Genomic DNA, 24,681 nt, shown 5'->3' with positions numbered 1-24,681 from the left:
TTTGGACTGGGTCCGGAACCTGAGGATCATCCTCATAGCAGCCAAGAAAGCATATGTCCTAGAAGAACCGCTAGGTGATGCACCCATCCCAGAGAACCAAGACGTTATGAACACTTGGCAGTCACGTGCTGATGATTACTCCCTCATTCAGTGCGGCATGCTTTACAGCTTAGAACCGGGGCTTCAAAAGCGTTTTGAGCAACACGGAGCATATGAGATGTTCGAGGAGCTGAAAATGGTTTTTCAAGCTCATGCCCGGGTCGAGAGATATGAAGTCTCCGACAAGTTCTATAGTTGTAAGATGGAGGAAAACAGTTCTGTTAGTGAGCACATACTCAAAATGTCTGTGTTGCACAACCGCTTGTCCCAGCTGGAGATCAACCTCCTGGACGAGGCGGTCATTGACAGAATCCTTCAGACGCTCCCACCGAGCTACAAGAGCTTTGTGATGAACTACAATATGCAGGGGATGGTGAAGACCATTCCTGAAGTATTTTCAATGCTGAAGTCAGCAGAGGTTGAAATCAAGAAAGAACATCAAGTGTTGATGGTCAATAAGACCACTAAGTTCAAGAAGGGCAAGGGTAAGAAGAACTTCAAGAAGGACAGCAAAGATGTTGCCGCGCCCGGTAAGCCAGTTGCCGGGAAGAAGTCAAAGAATGGACCCAAGCCTGAGACTGAGTGCTTTTATTGCAAAGGGAAGGGTCACTGGAAGCGGAACTGCCCCAAATACTTAGCGGACAAGAAGGCCGGCAACACTAAAGGTATATGTGATATACATGTAATTGATGTGTACCTTACCAGTACTCGTAGTAACTCCTGGGTATTTGATACCGGTGTCGTTGCTCATATTTGTAACTCATAGCAGGAGCTGCGAAATAAGCGGAGACTGGCGAAGGACGAGGTGACGATGCGCGTCGGAAATGGTTCCAAGGTCGATGTGATCGCCGTCGGCACGCTACCTCTACATTTACCCACGGGATTAGTTATGAACCTCAATAATTGTTATTTAGTGCCAAGTTTGAGCATGAACATTGTATCTGGATCTTGTTTAATACGAGATGGCTACTCATTTAAATCCGAGAATAATGGTTGTTCTATTTATATGAGAGATATGTTTTATGGTCATGCCCCGATGGTCAATGGTTTATTCTTAATGAATCTCGAACGTAATGTTACACATATTCATAGTGTGAATACCAAAAGATGTAAAGTTGATAACGATAGTCCCACATACTTGTGGCACTGCCGCCTTGGTCACATTGGTGTCAAGCGCATGAAGAAGCTGCATGCTGATGGACTTTTAGAGTCTCTCGATTATGAATCATTTGACACATGCGAACCATGCCTCATGGGCAAAATGACCAAGACTCCGTTCTCCGGAACAATGAAGCGAGCAACCAACTTATTAGAAATCATACATACTGATGTGTGTGGTCCAATGAGCGTTGAGGCTCGCGGAGGATATCGTTATGTTCTCTCTCACTGATGACTTGAGTAGATATGGGTATGTCTACTTGATGAAACACAAGTCTGAGACCTTTGAAAAGTTCAAGGAATTTCAGAATGAAGTAGAGAATCAACGTGACCGAAAGATAAAATTCTTACGATCGGATCGTGGAGGAGAATATTTAAGTCACGAATTTGATACGCACTTAAGGAAATGTGGAATCATTTCACAACTCACGCCGCCTGGAACACCTCAGCGTAACGGTGTGTCCGAACGTCGTAATCGCACTCTATTGGATATGGTGCGATCTATGATGTCTCTTACCGATCTACCGCTATCATTTTGGGGATACGCTCTAGAGACAGCTACATTCACTTTAAATAGGGCACCGTCTAAATCCGTTGAGACGACACCGTATGAATTATGGTTTGGGAAGAAACCTAAGCTGTCGTTTCTAAAAGTTTGGGGATGCGATGCTTATGTCAAGAAACTTCAACCTGAAAAGCTCGAACCCAAGTCGGAAAAATGCGTCTTCATAGGATACCCTAAGGAAACCATTGGGTATACCTTCTACCTTAGATCCGAAGGCAAGATCTTTATTGCCAAGAACGGATCCTTTCTGGAAAAAGAGTTTCTCTCGAAAGGAGTAAGTGGGAGGAAAGTAGAACTCGATGAAGTACTACCTCTTGAACCGGGAAGTAATGCAGCTCAGGAAAATATTCCTGCGGTGCCTACACCGACTGGAGAGGAAATTAATGATGATGATCAAGGTACTTCAGATCAAGTTGCTACCGAACTTCGTAGGTCCACGAGGACACGTTCCACACCAGAGTGGTATGGCAACCCTGTCCTGGAAATCATGTTGTTAGACAACGGTGAACCTTCGAACTATGAAGAAGCGATGGCGGGCCCAGATTCCAACAAATGGCTAGAAGCCATGCAATCCGAGATAGAATCCATGTATGAAAACAAAGTATGGACTTTGACTGACTTGCCCGATGATCGGCGAGCGATAGAAAACAAATGGATCTTTAAGAATAAGACGGACGCAGATGGTAATGTCACCATCTATAAAGCTCGACTTGTTGCTAAGGGTTATCGATAAGTTCAAGGGGTTTACTACGATGAGACTTTCTCTCCCGTAGCAAAGCTGAAGTCCGTCCAAATCATGTTAGCAATTGCCGCATACTATGATTATGAGATATGGCAGATGGACGTCAAAACGGCATTCCTTAATGGCTATCTTAAGGAAGAGCTGTATATGATGCAGCCGGAAGGTTTTGTCGATCCTAAGAATGCTAACAAAGTATGCAAGCTCCAGCGATCCATTTATGGGCTGGTGCAAGCATCTCGAAGTTGGAACATTCGCTTTGATGAGATGATCAAAGCGTTTGGGTTTATGCAGACTTATGGAGAAGCCTGCGTTTACAATAAAGTGAGTGGGAGCTCTGTAGCATTTCTCATATTATATGTAGATGACATACTTTTGATGGGAAATGATATAGAATTCTTGGACAGCATTAAGGCCTACTTGAATAAGTGTTTTTCAATGAAGGACCTTGGAGAAGCTGCTTACATATTAGGCATCAAGATCTATAGGGATAGATCGAGACGCCTCATAGGTCTTTCACAAAGCACATACCTTGATAAGATTTTGAAGAAGTTCAAAATCGATCAGTCCTAGAAAGGGTTCTTGCTTGTACTGCAAGGTGTGAGATTGAGCTCGGCTCAATGCCCGACCACGGCAGAAGATAAAGAAGAGATGAGTGTCATCCCCTATGCCTCAGCCATAGGATCTATTATGTATGCCATGCTGTGTACCAGACCAGATGTAAACCTTGCCGTAAGTTCGGTAGGTAGGTACCAAAGTAATCCCGGCAAGGAACACTGGACAGCGGTCAAGAATATCCTGAAGTACATGAAAAGGAGAAAGGACATGTTTCTCGTTTATGGAGGTGACGAAGAGCTCGTCGTAAAGGGTTACGTCGATGCTAGCTTCGACACAGATCTAGATGACTCTAAGTCACAAACCGGATACGTGTATATGTTGAATGGTGGGGCAGTAAGCTGGTGCAGCTGCAAGCAGAGCGTCGTGGCGGGATCTACATGTGAAGCGGAGTACATGGAAGCCTCGGAGGCAGCGCATGAAGCAATTTGGGTGAAGGAGTTCATCACCGACCTAGGAGTCATACCCAATGCGTCGGGGCCGATCAAACTCTTCTGTGACAACACTGGAGCTATTTCCCTTGCCAAGGAGCCCAGGTTTCACAAGAAGACCAGGCACATCAAATGTCGTTTCAACTCCATCCGTGAAAATGTTCAAGATGGAGACATAGATATTTGCAAAGTACATACGGATCTGAATGTCGCAGATCCGTTGACTAAACCTCTTCCGCGAGCAAAACATGATCAACACCAGAACTCTATGGGTGTTTGATTCATCACAATGTAACTAGATTATTGACTCTAGTGCAAGTGGGAGACTGTTGGAAATATGCCCTAGAGGCAATAATAAAAGGATTATTATTATATTTCTTTGTTCATGATAGTTGTCTTTTATTCATGCTATAATTGTATTATCCGGAAATTGTAATACACGTGTGAATACTTAGACCACAACATGTCCCTAGTGAGCTCTAGTTGACTAGCTCGTTGATTAACAGATAGTCATGGTTTCCTGACTATGGACATTGGATGTCGTTGATAACGGGATCACATCATTAGAAGAATGATGTGATGGACAAGACCCAATGCTAAGCATAGCACAAGATCGTGTAGTTCGTTTTGCTAGAGCTTTTCCAATGTCAAGTATCTCTTCCTTAGACCATGAGATCGTGTAACTCCCGGATACCGTAGGAGTGCTTTGGGTGTACCAAACGTCACAACGTAACTGGGTGACTATAAAGGTGCACTACAGGTATCTCCGAAAGTGTCTGTTGGGTTGACATGGATCGAGACTGGGATTTGTCACTCCGTATTACGGAGAGGTATCACTGGGCCCACTTGGTAGTGCATCATCATAATGAGCTCAAAGTGACCAAGTTTCTGGTCACGGGATCATGCATTACGGTACGAGTAAAGTGATTTGCCGGCAACGAGATTGAACGAGGTATTGGGATACCGACGATCGAATCTCGGGCAAGTAACATACCGTCTGACAAAGGGAACTGTATACGGGGTTGCATGAATCCTCGACATCATGGTTCATCCAATGAGATCATCGAGGAGTATATGGGAGCTAACATGGGTATCCAGATCCCGCTGTTGGTTATTGACCGGAGAGCCGTCTCGGTCATGTCTGCATGTCTCCCGAACCCGTAGGGTCTACACACTTAAGGTTCGGTGACGCTAGGGTTGTATGAATATGAGTATGCAGCAAACCGAATGTTGTTCGGAGTCCCGGATGAGATCCCGGACGTCACGAGGAGTTCCGGAATGGTCCGGAGGTAAAGAATTATATATAGGAAGTGTTGTTTCGGCCATCGGGAAAGTTTCGGGATCACCCGGTATTGTACCGGGACCACCGGAAGGGTCCCGGGGGTCCACCGGGTGGGGCCACCTATCTCGGAGGGCCCTGTGGGCTGAAGTGGGAGGGGAACCAGCCCCTAGTGGGCTGGTGCGCCCCCCCTTGCCCCCCTGCGCCTAGGGTTGGAAACCGTAGGGTGGGGGGCGCACCACTTGCCTTGGGGGGCACTCCACCCCCCCTAGCCGCCGCCCCCTTGGGAGATTCCCATCTCCAGGGCCGGCCCCCCCTGGGGGCCTATATAAAGGAGGGGTGGAGGGAGGGCAGCCGCACCCTGAGTCTTGGCGCCTCCCTCCCCCTGCTACACCTCTTCCTCCTCCCGCAGTTGCTTGGCGAAGCCCTGCCGGAGTCCTGCTGCATCCACCACCACGCCGTCGTGCTGCTGGATCTTCATCAACCTCTCCTTCCCCCTTGCTGGATCAAGACGGAGGAGACGTCACGCTGACCGTATGTGTGTTGAACGCGGAGGTGCCGTCCGTTCGGCGCTAGGATCTCCGGTGATAGGATCACGACGAGAACAATTACCTCAACCCTGTTCTCTTGAACGCTTCCGCACGCGATCTACAAGTGGTATGTAGATGCATCTCTCCTATCACTCGTTGCTTAGATGAACTCATAGATGGATCTTGGTGAAACCGTAGGAAAATTTTTATTTTCTGCAACGTTCCCCATCAGAATCGCCCCCCTCCCCAGCTTCTCCCAGAATCGTCACTTCATATTTTTTTTACAATCCTAGCTAATTAGACCTTAACTAGATAGGATTGTAAAAAATATATATAGTGGCGATTCTGGGAGAAGTTAGGGAGGGGGGCGATTCTCGGAGAATCGCCCAAGAGAACTGGTCCCCAGAAGTAGTAGTACTTGAACTCTTCCCCGATTGATTCGGACGCCCGCTCTCGGTCATAGACGGAATTAAAAAAACTGAATTGTACTTGGATCAGACTAGTTCACTTTTAGCTTTTGGACGCCGATAACTGCCACACGTGTGGCAGTTAGGTGGGTCGGCCCGCACGTCCTGTTCGGTGCAGGGACTAATCCGCCCGCACGACGGCGTTCAGGTGCACGAGCCACGACCCGCACGTCCGGTGTGTGGCGCGAACGACCACACGTCCGGGCGACCCATCCCGCTGCCCGCACAACCCGAACGCGCGCCCGACGCCGCGACCTACCGACGAACCCTATCGCATCAAATCTACATCGTCTCCTACCTCCTGATCCCATCGCATGCCTTCTCTGGTTGCCATGGAAACCAGACTAGATCTGTAGTGGCACCCACCCCCCTCCATCCTACCCCAACCCCTTGCCCGATCGACGAGCCCGCGGCAACAGACAAAAGAGGAGCAGGTCGATCTCCGGTCTCATTGTCTTTCTGGTCCTATTTCCACCCCTACTAGTTGAACTTTCTGATTGCCCACGAAGCGGGCAACTACATCCACAACTACATGGCAAATTGCCACACAGATCTAGTGTTCACTAGAAGCATGGAAGGAATGGATGGGGTGGATTTGGGTGGCAATCGAAATAGAGAGAACTAGTTGCCGTTCAATTTTTATGTTGGTTGCCGCCTGTCTTTGCAGTTGGTGGCCACCATGGTGTTTAGTCAGTTGCCATCTTACTGTGTTTCTCATCGCCATCAGTTCAAAAACGACACTTCGCATCCATATTTTAGAAAATGTGATAACAAACGTGCATATCATATTTGCCGTCATGTAATTGGCTGTCTACGCAATAATTGTGATGGGATTACCGTGTTTTTCTTGTATGTACAAAAAAATCAGCAGAAAATGCAGTTTCATGTGTCTCTTGTTTGTTCAGTGACTGAAAAACACAATGGGAAAAGAGGCAGAAGAATGAATAAGAAAGATGGCGCAGATCATTGGTTTTCTCAAAACCCGGCAATGCAACTTTGGGATGCATCAGAGTACAATCAACTCATTTCCGCGGGACCGTTGCTGCCACTTTTAGAGCAGTATGTGAGCATGGGTACGGTAAATGATCAAAAAAAGGGACAATTGCCATGTTATGGGGGGGCGTGGGGGAATGGTATTGTACTTATGTCCTACCATGTTACTTTTTCGTAGGGTCAAACTCAGGGGTGACTTGGCAAGTTCAAACACGGGGCGCTAACACTGATGGATGTACGTTCGACCAATTTCAAGTAGCCAATGTGGCAAATCAAGGTAACACGTATCAATAAAACCATTCAACTTTTGCCGAAAAGATGAAAAAAAAGACTTGAAGAGATGAAAAATACTTACAAGTTTTATTGTCGAAACGCAGGACCGGCATGTAGCACGTGGCAACCGTCAGCAATCGGGTACCTGCCATCGATGTCAAACACAGGTGAGTAGTGTGAAGTGATTCTGTTGACAATGCAACATCAGAGGAATTATATGTGACATTGCTGCTTGTGTGTTGTATTCGCAAAAAGTGTAGTTTGTCGTGTATGATAGGAATGCATTTGCCATGTGTAGTGAAATGCATTTGCCATGTGTGATCAACTATGGTTGCCATGTGTGATCAACTGTGGTTGCCATGTGTGATCAACTGTGGTTGCCATGGCTGATGTACTGTGGTTGCCATGTCTGACGAACTACAATAGCCATGGATAATCAACTGCAGTTGCCATGTATTATCAACTGCATTTGCCATGGACAATCAACTATGGTTGCCATGTACTACTATGGTTGCCATGCATAATAAAAAATGTCGTTGACATGTATAGAAAAAATTGTGGGTGCCAAATGTGAACAAACCGGATTATTCTGCACACTATGATTGATGTCATGCCAGAAATCGGATGCAGATGGTTTTTTCGGTTATGAAACAAAACTGCCATTCAAACGAAGATTAAATGCATGCCTTTTTTTCTTTTTTTCTGCAGGACCTCCAACTACACTAAACGGCAGCGCGGGGGCATCTCATGCGGGTACCTTTGAGCACACGGAAGTGACATCACAACAGCAGGTCGCCGATGATGCCACAAACAATGAAGAATTAGTGTCGGGGCTGGCAATCGTTGAAGCGACTACAACAAGCACACCTGTGGGGGGTGACCTCATCACCAGCTTTTGACCGACCGGTCGCACGATTCCGTGGCGGTACCTCCATGAAGTCATCGTCATCGTCCTGATGGTAGCCGCGAGCCATTGTGCTACAGTAGCAACAAAAAACACACATCAAATGGAGCAACACGTATTAAAAAGACAGAAATGTAGCCAAAGTGCGAGAGCAGAAAAATACAGATACATGGCAACAGCACATGTCTCTGCTTCTTAAATGATTCAGTTGTCGTCTGCAAGTGTCAAACTGCAATGCAGCTAGATTCATGTTGCCATCAGTGGTGGCAGTTAACTAAAGGGTACTTCAAAAATAGGGGCAGACATATGCTAGATTCATGTTGCCATGTTAACAAAACAACTAGTTGTGGCAGATAAAAGGCACTCCATCTTACATGGCAACTGACACAGTTGTTTCAGAAATCAGTTGCCATCAGTGGTGGCAGTTGTTAAAATTGCCATGACAATCATCCTCAAACACTTTGAAATGCACCTAAAACAGTATCCAACATAAACCAAACAGTAACATTACTGTACCACTGACATGGCAACTGACACATTTGTTTCAGAAATTAATTGCCATCAGATGTGGTAGTTGATGAAATTCACATGACTTTCATTCTCAAACACTCTGAAAATGTGCCTAAGATGCACCACTGACATGGCAACTGACTCAATTGATTCAAAAATCAGTTGCCATCAGTGGTGGCAGTTGTTAAAATTGCCATGACAATCATTCTCAAACAATTTGAAATGCACATAAAACGGTATCTAACGAAAACCAAAACAGTAACATTACTGTACCACTAACATGGCAACTGACACATTTGTTTCAGAAATTAATTGCCATTAGATGTGGTAGTTGATGAAATTCGCATGACTTTCATTCTCAAACACTCTGAAAATGTGCCTAAGATGCACCACTACATGGCAACTGACTCAGTTGATTCAAAAATCAGTTGCCATCAGTGGCGGTAGTTGTTGAAATTGCCATGACAATCATTCTCAAACAATTTGAAATGCACCTAAAAAGTAGATTCAAACAAAACCAAACAGTAACATTGCCATACCAATTACATGGCAACTTAAAAAGTTGTTTCAAAAATTAGTTGCCATCAGATGTGGTACATATTGAAATTGACTTGACTTTCATTCGCATACAATCTGACATGCGCCTAAAATGCACCACTGACAAGGCAACTGACACAGTAATTTCAGAACTCAATTGCCATCAGTGGTGGCAGTTGTTTCAAATTGTCATGGCAATCATTCTCAAAACTCTGGATTGCGCCTGAAATAGATCTAGGGTTCGTCCACAACTAGCATAACATCAATTTCATCAACACAAATGCCTCGACACTGACGGCAATAGCATTTCAGGAGCAACATAATGAACTAAACAGCATCAACGTCGCCATCCCAAAAAGCAATTGCGAGAGCACATGCGGTTGGGGATTCGACGAGTCTCGCCGGCTTGACGGCGAGAGAGACGGCGACGAGACCATAGCAAGCTACCGTGCGGGGAGGGGGTGAGCAAAACAACCAACTCCTCGCCGGCGGCAACACATGTGCACCGCGAAAAACGCCGGGATCTCGAGAAATCCCGATGGGAAATCGAGCAAGCACAGAAAGGGGATATGGATCGCGGGGGAATGGGTGTGACCACGGCGGAAGGCTTACCTTCGGCCTGCAGCTGCTCCGGTGACGACGTCCCCGGCCGGCGAATCCCAACAACCGCCGCGAATGCCGTCGACTATTCCGCCACCGCCGCCGCCTTCTCCTCTCGACTCCTCCCGAATCGATTGGAACCGCTACAGAATGGGTGGGTTGGGGAGTAAATGGGGAGGGAGCGAGAGATCACCAGTGCGGGGAGGGGTGAGTGGCGAGTCGTGCAATATGGCAACCACGCGTTCGAGATCGTGTGCGGGCGAGATGACAGTTCCACCACACGCGCTGACTATGAAAACCGTCGTCGTCGGGGCAAAACGGCGTGCGGGCGAAGTGGCATACACGCCACACACTTCGCTAGTCCTACATGGCAGTCCAGAATCCCAGCATCGTGTCAAGATTCGTGCGAAATGCAGTGGACGGCGATAAGCGCGTGTGGTCGAGTTGACACCATGCTACACGTGTGGGCGTTAACATTTCCGTAGCTTTTAGATCAAGCGTCTCATTAGTTTAAGGAATATTCCTCCTCATGTATCTCACGTGGGCTAGTGACCCCTTTTTCCTTTCCTTTTGAGCCATGAGTCCGACTTGATTTCCTTGCCGCCCGTACTCTGCGTCGGGAACGCCTCGGAAACAACTGAGGTGGAGACATGTCCGTACTTCTGAACCTGATGCGCGTGATGGAACTCTTGTCGGTCTTGAGGATGTACAGGTGCAGCAGCATCGTACAGCAGCTTGCAGCAGAATCGATCTTCAATGGAAAAAACGCAGCGGCGGCAGCACACGAAAAAAAACCATAATTTCTCGCAGAATTGACTTTGCCGCCTCTGTCTAAGGTTGTCCCACGTCAGGTTACTCAGCGTAATACTTCCATGCCCGCTCATCTTCATCTGGCTAATCGCGAGTTTCTCGATCTCTAAGAACAGATCCCTCCAAGAACTCAACACCACCGTGCACAGGCCCCACGGTGGACGCCAACTGTCGTGGAAACGTCACGGCAGATGTCCTTAGTGTAAGGACTTAGTCGTGAGGCCAACGTATCTATGTGGTAGCTTGAGAGGGGTTGAGCGGAATCGAGAGACGCAACACAAGACAAGGGTTTAGACAGCTTCGGGCCCCGGGAAACATCATCCGGTAACAACCCTACATGCTATTTGTGGCTAGGTCTCATTATCATCATGAGGGAGTCGCCGTAAACCGGCTCTCCTCTAGTTGTGTCTAGCCCTGGAGATTGTTTCTTAATGCTTGTCCCTCTTTGGGGAGCCCTGCCCCTCCTTATATAAGTTAGAGGGGCGGGTTACATGTGGAGTCCCATTAGGATTAGGACTAGTCTACCTTCTAATACAAACCGGAAAGAAGTCCGGGTCTTAACTCCTTGTAAGGTAAATATTCTTCACGCCTTTCCTCTTAAACCGGCCCACTATTAACATAAACCGGCCTTCTGGGCCTTGGGCCTTGTCATCCGTCTGTCCCGCCCGGCGAGTTACCAGTGAGTCATAATGTTCAGGTAGGTTGCTTGTAAACCGTCTGGTCAGGGCTGGTCACCAATGAATCACCGAGTGTAAACCGGGTCTCAAGTAAACCGCCAAACCCGTCCGGGTCATATTTCCGGCCGGTTCATACCGCGGGGTATATCCCCGACACGGAGGGTGCTGAAGCAGTGTTGACGAGTACCAGATTCAAGTTGGTGACTGGGTCTATCGGTGCCGGTTGATGGGCAGGAGTTGACCATGAAGAATCTGAGAAAGTGACGGAGAGTCTAAAATTGTCAAAAGCTGGGAGAGTACATGGTCGTATATTCGGTGGTGTTCAGCGCACATGGTAAAGTGCGGATGAAAAATACAAAAGAAGGCGGAGTGCTATAGCTATGGGACATATCAGAGACTATCCAAGGAAAAGGATGAGACAACTGCGAATTTGACTCAGGGTGACACAGGGCGACGATGAAATTCCTCCAAGTTTTGGACAAGCAGTCAAGAAAGAGCGGTGACGTTGAGTTTAGGTAACTCTTATAAGTAATGTCCAATATATGTGAGTTGTTCATTTTCACGTAGACAGTGATCGGTGTGTGATGGCATTGAACGGATTCTTCAGAAGTTGGGAGCACAAACTAGAGTAACAAGGAACTTAATTATGCTCGAGTGTTGACTTTGGTCAAGAAAAGAAGGGACTACAAGTTGCAGGTGGAGTCATATGGAGTCTTTGGAGTAGCAGCAGTACTCATGTGATAAGCTCAAGTCCAATGTACATGGAAGTTTGATGCATTGACGAATTCAAGGTGGTGAAGAATATTCGTCAATGTGGAGTTTGTTAGAGTTGTGTCGAATATTGTGTACAAGGTAGGTTACAGTTGGACTTGTAGTTCTATTGTGTTTGGATATGGTGTCGTGTCCTAGTTGGACACTTGTATCCTAGGCCTCTCATATATAGCGGGGCTAGACACACGATGTAACCTATGCCAACATAATAGCACAGGCGCGCAAGGAGGAGCCGGCGGCGTGTGCTGGCGCCCGGGTGGCCGGTGTGCGGTATTGTGACGCTGTCATGGGAAGGAGCGCCCATAGTCAAGCACCGAGGATGTAGCCATATCGGTGAACCTCGTTAACAAATCTCGGTGTCGAGCTCATGTGATTGCTTAGTCTTTCGCTGATCGACGGTATGTCTCGGATGTATTCTAACATAACCTTATGTGAAAATCCTACATTTTTCCTGCGCACAATCAAACGCTCATACTAATCCTGTAGGACTGAGGATGACATGCCACTTCATTCCTCTCTTTTTTTTCTATTCCTGCATTTTACAAATTTTGCGAAACAAAGAGGCCCTAGATGATGTCAACCCTTCGTCTCCATCTGTTTGTCATCCCGAGCATGTGGTGTCGACATCTCACTCGGACCACAACCCCCGGCCCTCCTCTGCATTGATGCCATGTCGTCACCATGACAAGCCAATTTCCATTTCGATAATTTCTGGACAAGGTTCCCAAGTAATATATGGACATTGGTTGCTCCATCGTATTTGAGAATCTAGACAAGCCTAACGTCCAGGCCTTGTGGTCTTGACAACTCTTTCTCGACTTAGGAAGTCTGGGTGGTGATTTGTGGGTGAAGAAAGCACCCGAGCATGTTAGTTTTACGGGGAACCTACAACTACAAGAGCATCATAACCAAGGACATCATGGACTCCTTTTGCAAGGTTTATAAACCATCCGGAGGAAACTTCACCCTCGTCGACTCAGCCTTGATTGGTGCAAAGAGAAGGGGAACCTGGGCGACGTGACTGATTATTGCCCAATCAACCTCATTCACTCTTCTGCGAAGCTACTGCCCAAAGTTCTAGTGACTGCGTAAATTGCACCGTCTCCGATCAACTTTGTCAAGCCCGCGGCCAAGCATAGGACTGTTGCCGACGCACTGCACAATAATGCTTGGCTCAATGACCTGTGTGGCAATCTTGGTACCCATGCAATTGCCGATGTTATGAACTTTGGCCTGTTGTTTGTAATCAGATCATGACTGATGAGCCGAATGAGTTTTGTTGGAAGCAGGCCTCGGATGGAGTCTTCTCGGCGAGTACTGCTTACAAGTTGTTTCTCCTGGGCCGCGAGTTCTTGTCTGGTGCCGCTGAACTTTGGACTTCGGGGGCGCCGTTGGAGGTCAAAATCTTCGTATGACTAGTGCTTCACAATCGCCTTTGGACTACTGATCGTCTCGCCAGGCGGCAACTCAAACATCCTGAGTGGTGTGTTCTGTGTTGCCAGGAGGAGGAAGAAATAAATCACATGCTCCTCAGTTGCACATTCGCTAGAGAAATTTGGTACAACATTCTCCTGCCTTGGCGTCTCCATACGTTTACGCCGACCCCGAAGGCAAAAATTCAGGACTAGTGGCCGGCTATGAGTAGTGCAATTTATGCAGGAAGACGTAGGAAGATGAACACTCTGGTTTGCCTAGTGTTATGCTGCATTTGGCTGGAATGAAACAACCGTGGTTTTGACAAGGTAGCAACTATGCCTTACATGGTAACACGAGCATAAATGAAGAATTCAAACTGTGGATGCGAGCTAAGATAGGTGGGATAGCGAGAGATGTAACTTAATCTTTGTTTCTCTGTGGACTGCACTGACTTTCAGTGCCTTTGTAACATACTGTAAAACTCCTCCCGTCTTAATACAGAAGCATGCAAGCCTTTTGCATGTGCTTGAAAAAAAAGTTTTGGTCACTTGTCTTGCAGGGGAAATTGACTAGCTTATCACGTTGGCATAAATTAAGTGCCTTTTTGAAGAGTTGGCGCATACCTGACACTTATATGTACGTGGGCAATGCATGTTGATATCGAGAGCGGAAACTATGTCTCGCTTATTGCAAGACGTATCTCCCGCATGCATCTGACGCGCCGCTAGTGGGCCAGTCCAGTACTGTAGTTGCCGCCCGAGTTTTTCTTTTGTCTCTAGTTTTCTTACCGGTTCTTCTCACTTTGCATCAGTTCATTCTGTTTCTGTTTTTTTTCTTTTTTATTCAGTTTTGTTTCTTTCTTTGCTTTTTTCCTCCTTTTCCAAGTTTCTTCAAAACATGTTTACATTTTACATAAACACTGTATATTTTCATCATACATTAGGAACAATTTGTATACACTTTTAAAAATATATGATTAATAGTTTTTAAATATATGTTTTGATGTCTATATTTTCATACACATTGTACAATTTTTATACACGTTATTTTGTATACAACTTTAACATTTTTCTAACACATGATTAGTAGTTTTACAAATACATGCTTTTGAATTTTTTTCAGATACATGTTAAATTATTTTTAAAACACATTGAGGCATTTTTTATGATAAAAAACTTAAAAAAAACTATGCAACAATTTTAGCATTGTATAAATTTTTTAAAGAAGTGTCCCAAACATAATTTTGAAACTCATGGACATTTTAAAAAATGTAAACATACATTTCTTTGAATGGTACAAAACATTTTTTGTTGAATTACACAAATATTTTTTTACATTGAATAGATATTTTTAAAATTTCAAGTAGTTCATCTTTTGAAACGTGTGAACATTTTTTAAATGTCACAAAGATATTTTTGAATGCCATCAATATAATTTTAAAATTACGCTAAGAAACCTTTTACACCATGTTAAACTTATCATATTCGTAGTGAACATTTAAAAAATAAAAAATAATATATTTTTGGAGTAGATGTATTTAGAATGTCTCAAAATATAATGAAAGAGAAAATAAATAAAGACGAAATGAACGAAACAGGAGAACTAACGTTACTAGGTCGGCCTACTTAGCGCGCACCCATAGGGTGACGCGTATCTTTTGTCTGGGAGAGGCAAAGACGGGCCCGGTATGGAGACATCTCACAGAACCAAGGCAATCGAAGGGGGAGTGGCTCACAACGAATTTCATTGAGGTTTAGTAGAAGTCAAATGCACTCTTCTTGTGCGGGAAACATTGGCCCTGATCTCGACTCCGAAATGCTTCACCAGTTCCTAGATCTTTGGCCTCGACTAGAGGTTGTGCATCTGGAAGCGGGTACACGTCACTCGATCTCCTAGTCCTGGGAGAAGGATGGTTTGTTCTCGGCGAGATCTACATACACGGCCAAGTTTGCGGGCCTCGAGGTCTCATCCATGGCCGCCATTAAGTGGATATCCAAAGCAGCGCACAAATACCATTTCTTTGCATGGTTGGCACTCAAGGATCGGTGTTGAACGTCTGAGATTGGCCAGGCGACGCTTCCCGCACTAGCTAGGTTGCATGCCCATTCTATGATCAACACAACGAGACCATAAACTACATTCTAGTGAGCTGCGTCTTTGCGAGAGAAGCCTGGAACCAGGTTTGTGTTGCATTCGGCAAGCTGGAGAGAGCACCTTATGCGGACGAGACTTTGGGAGCATGGTGGAACAGGCAGGAGCAACAAGGAGAGCACCGGAGAACGGCCCTGGGCGATCTGCCTATTGGCCTATGAAAGTTGTGAAAATACCAAAATGCCATTGTGTTTGACAAAGTGGCACCGTCTTGGAAGCAGGTTCTCCGGTGGATTGAGAGTGAAGTTAGGCGTTGAGATGACGGAGTGGCACCGTCGTCTTGGAAGCAGGTTCTCTAGTGGATCAAGAGTGAAGGTATGTGTTGGAGACAAGCAGGACTCCTAAGAGGGGAGCTAAATGGTTTCTTCGTGGCAACGTGGACATCACATAAGTAGTCGCACATACGAAGTAGGTTGTGGGCGTGGGCGGATTGGATCATGTAATCTACTATGTAATATTGCGGTGTGGACCTTTCTCTTCTACTTCTCCGTTCCTAAGTCTTTGTAGAGATTTCACTATGAACTACATACGGAGCAAAATGAGTGAATCTACACTCAAAATGCATCTATATACATCTGTATGTTGTTCATAGTGGAATCTCTACAAAGACTTGTATTTAGGAATGGATGGAGTATAATACAATATATTATACACACTCGTGCGTATTCGAAAAAAAATGCACACTTCTTCTCAACAGTCTAGCATGATGCGACTTCTTACAATACTTAAGCCATATAGAGATGAATTTTCTCTTTGTGACATGCATATGTAGAGATAATTGTTGACTTGGATGAGAAGGAAAGTGAAAACAACAATGTTGACTTCTCTTACAAGCTAAGAGTTGATATTTTTGTGTATACACGACCTCGTGCAATATGCCAGCTTGCCAACTAGTGCAGTGAACATGTCTTTCTCTTCGCCCGTGCGAGCTACTCCATCCGTCTCATAATGATGTAAGACGTTTTCTGACATTATGTTAGTGCCAAAAACATCTTACATTATTATGGGACAGAGGGAGTAGTATAGCATGATGCGTCCTAATACATATGTACCCGTTCTTACTTCTTATACAATACTTAAGCCATATGTTGACCTCTCTTAGAAGCTAAGAGCTGATATTTTTGTGTGTACACGACCTTGTGCAATATGTCAGTTTGCCAACTAGTGCGGTGAACATGTCTTTCTCTTCACCCGTGCTAGCTACTCCCTCGATCTCATAATGATGTAAGAGGTTTTCTGACACTATATTAGTGTCAAAAACATCTTATATTATGAGACGGAGGGAGTAGTATTTACTAGCCCACATTTCTTTCTCTTCCCCAGCTCAGTGAAGAAATTGTAGCGGTCCGCCTCGACGCAGAGCCGGTGCAGCCGCTCCATGGGGTCGTCGTCTTCCCTGTGGTATCGGTACTTCTTTGGCTTCTTGTCCTGGTTCTCGTCCTGTTTCTGGTCACAGAGGGCCTCGACGTTGATGGCATGGCTTTTGCTTGGCCGGTGCTGCCCTACGGTAGTCGGCGGTGGCTTGAGCATGGCCAGGTTCATGAGGGCATCCTGCTTTATCTTATGCGTTGCATCGTCGATCTTGTTACCGGCCCTCTTCGGCACCTTGAAATGCAGCTTGTAGCCCTGGTCCCTGTAGTAGTGCTCGTAGCCGTGGAAGGGTATATCGTCGGAGATCTCCTCCTCCTTGCCCACGGCGACTGCCGTCTCGTAGCACCAGCAGCAGGCGACATGGTTGACGGTGTACCCGCCGCCGCCGAGGAGGAGCAGCGGCACGTTGAAGCTCCGGAGGTAGCTGACGCGGCGGCGAGCGACCCGCCGGCGTAGCGGAGGCAGTAGTCCCAGAGGCCGTCGATGACGGGGTTGTCGTATGCGGCGGCGTCGGTGCCCGGCACGCCGAGTTGGCACGCCGTGGCCCTGTCCCGGATGTCGCCGTCGCGGTGGCCGTGGTAGGCGTCCGGGGTGATGTCGCGGAGGAGGCGGACGTAGGCGTCGTCGTGGAAGGCGCGCAGTTCGGCCTCGGTGGCGGGCCTGATACGGAGGCGCTCCATGTCGGCGAGCAGGCCGTACTTTTCGACGAGGGCGTGCGCCATGGCGACGCGGCGGGGCACCATGTGGTGGTCGGCGCCGTAGTCGACGTTGGCGATGCCCGGGTCGTAGTAGTAGCAGACTCTCCTCTTCCGGCCGTCGCCGCACGACGCCGACGGCAGCGAGTGCCCTTCTGCCGTGTCCATCTTGATCGTATTCTCCCTCTGATTCCTACGGCCGGTGAACTGTATATGTGATGTGATGATTCCGTGTAGTCCATCTTTGATATAGAAGCTAGATCGATCGTGTCCGAGTTGGCCTCGCATAGCGATCGTGTCTCGGACTCCAATATGTACGCCCTAACAGGTTTGTGCCTACCCTCAAAAAAACAAAAAACAGCCTTGTGCCGGGCAGCCTCAAACGGACGACACAATCTGTTTCCCACACGACTCATTTTTATTTTTTTGAAATTAACTCATTTTTTTCTGACTAGATTTTTTTGAGAAATTTTTCTGATAAGATGTGATGTGTGAATCTAATCGATGTTTTTTTTGAGCGGTTCTAATTGATGTTATTAGTCACGTCCGAGACGACCTCTTAATCTCGGCCCGAAAAGTCAGTAGGCCGACACAGGCCTTAGAGCATCTCCAACAGACGCGCTAAACAAGCGACACGCCGCAAATTAGGCCATTTTAGCGCGCGCGCAACGCGACGGGTGGCTCCAGCGGGCGCGCAATAACCATGCGCGCGCTATAACGAGTTGGGCGCGCGGTCGGATACGCTATCCCACGCGGTGTATTTGGGACGCTCGCTTCCGCGCGCGGCACAATCGAGCGCTCGCGCCTCACTCTCTCCTCTCCGCCTCCAATGCCCCGCGCGCGCCGGCGCCGGCGAACTTCACCATGGACGCACGCGCCGGCACCCCGCTCACCCCATTGTACAGCCGCGACCCCTCCCCCGCCGCCGCCGCCGCCGGAAACCCTAGCACGGGGAGCGTTGGCGTCGCCACCGCCGGAGCTCCGCCGAGCATCGCCTCGCGCGCAGCCTCTTCTTGCCGCCGCGGATGACCACAGCTACGGGGGGCGTCGCGCCGGCGCCGTCCCGTGTCGCCACCGCACCCTCGAAGCTCCCCAATGCGGCGTGGCCGAAGAAGGGCAAGACATCCGCGAAGAAGAACAAGGCGGCGGACAGCTCCGGCAGCTCGAAGGCGAGGGGAAAGAAGCTTGCAGGGCGTTTGACGGACGCGGCAGCTACCGAAGCGCCGGCGAGCTCACTCGTTGAGCCGGCCGCCGACGCGCACCACGTGTTTGACGAAATGCCCCCAAGGTAAAAAAAATCCAACTTTTATTTTCTTGTTATTTTTTCAATGCATCATCATATAGATAGCTTATTTGCATTGTTCAAAAAACTTTGTAGTCTCAACGATGATGCATACATGTCAACTATGGGTGTTGGGTCCAACAATTCGCATTGGTCTCAAACCAATGACATCCATTTCGAAGACCATGAGTTTGAGGTGGACGAGGAGGGTGGTGTCGACGCCGAAAGGAAGAGCGGGCAATTGCACCAACAAAGATGACATGTTACTATGCAATACTTGGTTGCAAGTGTCGAGGGATCCATCCATTGGAGGTGATCAAAGTAGAGATGCTTATTGGGGGCGAATGAAAGAACACTTTGATGCTCACAACGTGAGTGGAATTGACCGCTCCGAGAGATCACTTCGGTCCCGATGGTCGACAATCAACTCAGCTTGTCAAAAGTGGGCGGCCGCACAAAAGGCAGTTGACAAGATTAACCCAAGTGGCACAAATGAGGATGATATAGTAAGTGGCATTTCATACATGTCCATCATACTTGTTTTTGGTGTCCGAAGTGCTAACTTGTTTTGTTTTTCTTGTAGTACAACATTGCACAAAACTTGTTCAAAGAAGAGGAGAGGAAAACCAAGAAGGGGAAGATCAAGAAAGGAAGGGTCTTTACCTTGCCTCATTGCTACAAGTTGTTGAAGGATGATGAGAAATCAAAGAAGCGTGAAGATTTGGATGATTTGCATTTGAGCAACAAACACAAGCGAACAATAGAGTTGTATGATGATGATGATGAGGAGCAGGATGATGCATCAAGTGATGACGGCAAGAGAAGCCCCACACCCAACTCGGTTTCATACTCGAAGCCAAAACGACCGGATGGGTGCAAGAAAGACAAAACCGAAATGAAGAAGAGGAAAGGAGATGATGAGCTCAAAAATGCTATGGAAGCAATTGTGAAGGCAAGAAAAGAAGCCAACGAGGTGAGGAAAATGGCAAGGAACCAAGATGCCGCGGCCGAGGAGAGGAGGGTGGCGGCCGAGGAGAGAAGGGTGGCGGCGAGGAGAGGAAGGTGGCTTTGGAGGTGAGGAAGGTGAGCAATGAGGAGCGAACTAGATTGTTGGAATGGGAGAAGCACTTGTTCTTCTTGGACACATCCAACCTCAATGAAGCGCAAAAGGAATATGTCAATCTTGCCCGTGAAGAAGTGTTGATGCAAAAAAGAGCCATGATTCGCGCAATGGGTGGCGGTGGCCTTGGCGGCATGGGTGGCGGTGGCCTCGGCGCCATGGGTGGTGGTGGCCTTGGCGGTGGCATTGGCGGCATGGGTGGCGGTGGCCTTGGCGCCATGGGTGGCATGGGTGGCTTCGGAGGTACCATGAGTTGTTTAGGTGCCATGGGAGGCATGGATGCACCTCCGGCCGCCATGGGAGGCATGGTGGGCTTTGGAGCACCCCCGACGCTATGGCCGCCATGAGAGGCATGAGTTTTGCTTCTCTCATGGGAAGCATGGGTGCACCTCCGGCCGCCATGGCCCATGGGCGGAATGTCTTTCGATGTGCCTCCTCACACACATTCCCATGAAGATGCCGTTGAAGATCTTGCCAACACCATCGTCGGAGCTTCACATGATGCGGTGCGTGTTGCGGTGCGTGATGAGGAGAGGGAGGAAGATTCATCTTCGGAGGCGGAAGAATCGTCTTCGGAAGATGAGGACGAAGATGAGGAAGAGGATTGATGTGTCTTGAACTTGGTTTGCATTTTGAACTTGGTTGGATGAACTCGCGGGCATGATTTTGAACTTGTGGGCATGAACTCTTATTCATCAACTTGTTTGTGTGAAATTTTATATGTCATGTTCATTGCATTTTGAATGTTTCAAACTCATTTTGTGTCCAAAATGCCATATATGCAATGCCCGGCGAGTCGCGCGCACTGCATTTTTTGCGCGCTGCTGGAGCGTCGCGCGCGCTGCATTATAGCGCGGCTGTTGGAGCCAGCGCTGACGGCCGCGCTAAACCAGTCGAAGCGCGCGCGGCATACTATTTTTTAGCGCGCGGCGCGAAGCGCGGCTGTTGGAGATGCTCTTAGTTGGGCTCATTACAACATCGGTGCACACATACTCAACACGAAAACATCCCCTTTTATGTCTTGAAAAATGTTTTTGTTATGGTCTTTCGGATCCATCTGTAAGGGCATGTTTATCCCTAAGGTGTTTTGGTGATTGATGATAATGCTTTTGCGGACTAATCGTGTGCCTTGAGTATTTCAGTTGCTTCGTCGTTAGGCACAAGACGGTTTGGTACCCCTCGAAGACTATTGAAGACGGTGGTGTTCTACGTCTCTTTTGGTGGATTTGAGTCATAGGATAGCCGTTCTATTAAGAGGGGGTCCGCGGTGGAAAGGTTTGGGTGGAATCATCACGTACACATTTTCTTCCTTTACCCCGCCTTTCCCTTTGCACTTTGGAGCATCCTCCGTTATCTCCTTTACTGTGCAAAAAGAAGGATTCCTAGGTGCTTCTATTTGAGGCATGTGGTAGTACTGCTCCTAGGAGCGGTAGTACCGCAGGCCCCTGCGGTAGTACCGCAAGCCCTCGCGGTAGTACCGCAGGTGCCCACGGTAGTACCGCTCCTATGGAGCTGTAGTACCGTGGCCTCAGGCCAGGCTCAACCTCTCTTGCGGCTGTAGGGGTGGATGTAATTTTTTACATCTGCGCCCTACGCGGTAGTACCGCCCCAGGTGCGCGGTAGTACCGTGAGTCCTGGTCCGGCTCAGTAGCACGAGCGGAAGTAGGGGCGGATGTAATTTTTTTACATCCGCTCCCTACGCGGTAGTACCGCAAGCCAGGCGCGGTAGTACCATGTCGGATTTTTGCACCGTTCGATTTTCAGCGGAAGTAGACACGGATGTATTTTTATTCATCCGTACCCTTCCCAGCCTAGTCCATCCTGGCCTTGCGGTAGTACCGCATGGGGGAGCGGTAGTACCGCGTCAGCGGCAGTAACGTTCTCAACCTTGGCGGCTTTGGCCTGGACTAGCCCCTGCCGCTGCAGCGGTAGTATCGCGGCACATCACGGTAGTACCGTAAGCCCCTGCGGTAGTACCGCTTGTCTAGAGCGGTAGTACCGCAGGTCGCGGGCTGAGTAAGTGGATAACGGTTGGATTTGTCCCTGCACTATATAAGGGGTGTCTTCTTCCTCTAGTTGACTACCTCTTCCATCCCCAAGCTCCATTGTTGCTCCAAGCTCCATTTTCGCCCGATCTCTCTCCCTAGCCAATCAAACTTGTTGATTTGCTCGGGATTGGTTGAGAAGGCCCCGATCTACACTTCCACCAAGAGAAATTTGATTCCCCCCACTAATCCCTTACGGATCTTGTTACTCTTGGGTGTTTGAGCACCCTAGACGGTTGAGGTCACCTCGGAGCCATAGTCCATTGTGGTGAAGCTTCGTGGTGTCATTGGGATCCTCCAATTAAATTGTGGAGACTACCCCAACCTTGTTTGTAAAGGTTCGGTCGCCGCCTTCAAGGGCACCAATAGTGGAATCACGGCATCTCGCATTGTGTGAGGGCGTGAGGAGAATACGGTGGCCCTAGTGCCTTCTTGGGGAGCATTGTGCCTCCACACCGCTCTAACAGAGACGTACTTCCCCTCAAAAGGAAGGAACTTCGGTAACACATCCTTGTCTCCACCGGCTCCACTCTTGGTTATCTCGCGCCTTTACTTTTGCAAGCTTACTTGTGTTATATCCCTTTCTTGCTTGTGTGCTTGTTGTTGTTGCATCATATAGGTTGTTCACCTAGTTGCATATCTAGACTACCTACTTTGATGCAAAGTTGAATTTGGTAAAGAAAAGCTAAAAATTGTTAGTTGCCTATTCACCCCCCCCCTCTAGTCAACGATATCGATCCTTTCAATTGGTATCAGAGCCTTGTCTCTTTATTAAGGACTTTGCGGTCCGAAGAGTATGGTTGACACCGTAGACGGTGGGGAGGAGGAGCACTCCGGTGTGAATCCGATCTCGTCTACGGGTGATGGGGGAACCATGGTGTCCCGTGAGGAATTCAATGTGGCCTTGGACACATTGAAAACCTCCATGACAACCATGGTTCAAAGCATGTTTAATAAATTCTTAGAAGGACTTAACTACCTACCTTGCCGTTGAAAGTGGGTGATCCCACTAACAAGGTGACGGATGCTAACTCCGACAAGGGGGAAGCTAATAGTGAGAAGGGTCCTTCTACTAGTGGTAAAAATGGCACCGGCATATTTGCCCATGTGGAACCTCTAACTTATGGAGGACCGATTCCCTCTACTCATTTAAATCATGCCGGTCCTCCTCCTAAGATTGTGAAAAATGAGGATTTTGATTCTTGGGTGTATTGCTTCAAGCATCATTTAAATCATGTGAATACTAATCTTTGAAGAATCATTGAAGAAGGTTTCTAGCCACATGACCGAAGTAACTTCACCCCTAGAGAAGCAGTGGATAATCAATTCAATTAGAATGCTCTCTTCATCATCCAAGATGCTATCCTCCCCGAAGATCTCCCTCATCTTCGACCCCATGCCATGGCCAAAGACGCATGGCAATGCGTTGTGTCTCTCTATCGGGGAAGTGCAAGCATTCAATGCTCCAACTATGAAGTGGTGCAAGATGAAGCCGATGAGTTTGCAATGAAAGAAGATGAAGAACCTCGTGAGCTCTTTCGAAGAGTGACCAAACTCGCGGTCTCACTCCGAGATCATGGGAGCAAGGACACGGATGACAATTGGATCAAGCGCAAGTTCCTCAAGGCCATGATGCCCTACAACAAGGCCATGTCCTCCGTCATTCATCAAAGTCCGGACTTCCACTCCATGACCTCAAGTGAAGTGTTGGATGAGTTCGTTGCAATGAGCATCTTGGACAAGACCACCGACAACGCGGTGCTCCGCTCTCAAAGGGCAAAGAAGTCCAACCTTGCCTTGAAGGCCAAGGTTATTGTGGAAGAAGAGGAAGAAGAGGAGGATGAGGAGAGCAACCCCGAACATACGAAATATGATTATCATGAGCACATGGCTCTTGCTTCAAGACAATTTTGGAGCAAGAAGAACTCAAGGCCCAATTTCAACAAGACCAACTCAAGTGGCTTCAAGGGCAGGCAACGAGTAAGAACTTGTTACAACTGTGGCATTGTGAGCCATTTCATTGTGGATTGTCCTTACGAGAAGCGGGAAGACAATGGTGGCAAGCTCATCTGAAAAGACAAAGCCAAGTCCTTCCCCAACAAGAACAACTTCACAAAAAAGACTCCTACTCGAGGGTTGGTGGTTCAAGAAGAATACCGTGAGCATGACGATGATGATGAAGATAGTGAAGTGATGGCCATGGCATCCGTTTCCATTGCCACAACTCCCCGGATGTCTCTCTTCGATTCACCCAACGAGAACATCACTGCCAAGTGCCTCATGGCCAAAGCCTCTAACAAGGTAACCCCCAACATCAAAACCACAATCATTACTAATCCCTCTTTGATGGGTTGCATTGATGAGCATGAGGGGTCTAATGAGGATGTGAATGAATTTGAATCCTTTATGAGTAAGCTCAAGGGCAAATCCAAGAAGCACTTTGTTGCTCTCTTGGAACAACTTGGTGAAGCCAATGACATGATCGAAGCTCACGAAGAAACCATCTCTAAGATGGAAGGTCATAGTCGTGACTATGCCGATGAGATATCGGATCTCTCTAATGCTCTTGAGGAAGAGCATGGGCATCGTTTGGCTCTTGAGGAGTCACACAACGATGACCATGCTAAGTTAAAGAAAGATCTT

General features: G+C 47.7%; 1 pseudogene; it reads right to left on the bottom strand.

Annotated features, from left to right (window-relative positions):
• Window positions 1–16,794: 16,794 nt before the first annotated feature.
• On the bottom strand, window positions 16,795–17,759 carry LOC119309843 (annotated as a pseudogene).
• Between the last annotated feature and the right edge of the window lie 6,922 nt (window positions 17,760–24,681).

This window comes from Triticum dicoccoides, chromosome 5B (assembly GCF_002162155.2).
Source record: "Triticum dicoccoides isolate Atlit2015 ecotype Zavitan chromosome 5B, WEW_v2.0, whole genome shotgun sequence".
NCBI lineage: Eukaryota > Viridiplantae > Streptophyta > Magnoliopsida > Poales > Poaceae > Triticum > Triticum dicoccoides.
The sequence above is the reverse complement of the archived record's forward strand: the minus strand, read 5'-3'. Positions and strand labels throughout refer to the sequence as shown.